Source organism: Monoraphidium neglectum (assembly GCF_000611645.1).
Source record: "Monoraphidium neglectum strain SAG 48.87 unplaced genomic scaffold scaffold01791, whole genome shotgun sequence".
Classification (NCBI taxonomy): Eukaryota; Viridiplantae; Chlorophyta; class Chlorophyceae; order Sphaeropleales; family Selenastraceae; genus Monoraphidium; species Monoraphidium neglectum.
The window spans coordinates 1-2,260 of NW_014011837.1; positions in this window are offsets into that span (position 1 = coordinate 1).

Sequence of the window (2,260 nt, forward strand, 5' to 3'; positions counted from 1 at the left end):
CCGCCCCTCTGCCACGACCACCTGCACAGTCTGCTCCTGGCAGCGCGCGACCGCGGCCCTGTATTCGACCGACGTGCAGCGCGCGATGATCGAGCGCGGGGGCACGCGCGGCAGGGCGCTCTTGCGGAGGCCGAGCTGGCCGTAGCCGTCATCGTCAAAGGCCTTAGCACTGATCTCGTTGAGGAGGGCGAGGGCGGCGGGGTCGCCGGTCGCCTGGTAGTCCCTGTCGGCGGCGGCGAGGATGGCCATGACGTCGTTCCATGCGGCGGGGTCGGCGCCCTGCATGAAGTGGTCGCAGCCGGGCCTGTGCGGCGCCCAGCGCTCGCGCAGCGCGGCGACCTCGGGGCGCGGGCCGGCGGGGCCGGCGGCGGGGCGCGACGGCGGCGGTGGCGGGGCGGCGAAGTTGGCATCGGCGTCGGCGGGGAAGAGGTTGTACAGGCGGGTGCGGGCTGCGGCGATGTGATCTGCCACTTGGCGCGCCTCTGTGCTGTTGGTGGCAACGGCGCAGTAGTGCGCGGCCTGCGACGTGGTTGGGGTGCGGCAGGTGAGGGGATGTGATGCTACACGCACGCCCCAATTTCGCAGCGTCACAGATGCGTGCGATCGGGCGCCCCAAGCGCTGCGCTGCGGCACGCCACACCTGCTGCAGTCGCCCCAGCTGCATGCAGACGTCCTCTGCGCCCGCGACGTCGCTGCAGCGCTCGGCCATAGCCTGCATAGCCTCGAAGCGCGTTTTTATGGTTTCTATCTGGTCCGATGATGGGCCAGAAGACGTCCAGGATGCGCACAGGGCCGGGTCAAACTTGCGAGAAAACTGATATCGAGCAGCTTGTGAGTTGCCCGCTGTGATATGTGATCCAAAAGATTTTCTGTTTGAGATCCCATCGCGAGACCCGGGGCCGGAGGCCCGGTGTTGCGGTCGCAGAGCCATGCTTTGATGTGACATACAGGAGGAAGGTGTTATACGGTATATCTGACTGCAGCGTTTGTGAAGGTAATGTATGCCTATCTGAACTCTGCTGATGACTGTACGAGGGCACGCGAATGACCTTGCTGTGTTGTGCGTTCCAGTTTGTGTGCAAATGAAGCTGCACCCTGCCTCTTGACCTTCAAATGCCAAGTTGAAGGGGAGATGAACATTATGCGCACCCAATTTTGTCAATCAAGCCATCGTCGTCGTTCTTAGAGCTGCTGCCATTGCCGCCAAGCATGCAAGGCACCGCAGCTTTGTCACCCTCTCCTCCCACCCCACCCGCGATCTGCAAACATGTTGTGCAGGGGCCAGAGCAATCCGGTATTGCGCGCTGCACTTGTTGACACCCGCCACAAGCTGATGCCTCTGGCACCTTGATATGCATCAGTGCGCCCCCGGGGCACGCAGCTGCACTAAAGCCTTGCAAGCAAGCAGTCGGTGAGGCGGAATTCATCAAACCCAAAGGGCGCATTTGTCTGACCACGATGCAACATAAACGGAATATCTGGTCAACCTGACCTGCTGGAGAGTCAGGTGTGAAACCATCATCATCCATCAGGCACTTGATGTGTGCTTGCGGTGTATCGTGTAACTGCCTCTCGTGTGATGACTGCAGGACGTGCGCTCCCCAGTGATGCCTCTCCTCAGCCCCACCCCACCTCTGCTTGTGGCACATACTCTGCGCCACACATCGGTGCTGGGCAGAGAGTACTACTGTGCAGAGAGTACCACTGTGCAGAGCACCGCCGCCACCTGCATCGCCGCCCTCCGACCCTCTGTCTGGCCCCTGCCCATGAGTTTGCTTGACTGTACCCTTGCACTGCCGCCAGCGTGCAAAATGATCGGATAATCAAAATGTTACACCGGTCCGCCTACCCAGTGGGCTCACGGAAGCATGGAGCCTGCATAGAACGGCGACGAGGCGTGCCTGCTGAGTCAACAAGGCAGGCACCGCCGGGTGGTGTGGCTGCATTTCAAGGTGAGGGGAGGGGGTGGACCCAATTGTGGAATTCAAACATCTCTCCTTGCAGACCAGGCTCCAGCTTACAGGAGATCAAGAAAAAGGGCCAGACAGGCCTGTGAGGCTGGCTTGAAGGGCATTGTAGCCCCAGGAAGCATCTGCCCCATCGCCCGACAAACTACCCTGCATCAATGAAAAGAACGCGGCCGACCTACGAGCATTAAACCCGCCGCCGCTTCGCCTCCCTCGCCCCCTTGTCGTAGCCGGCCCCAAACAGCTCCCCCCACCGCCCGCCATCCGTGTCCACGGCCCCCACCCCCGCCTCC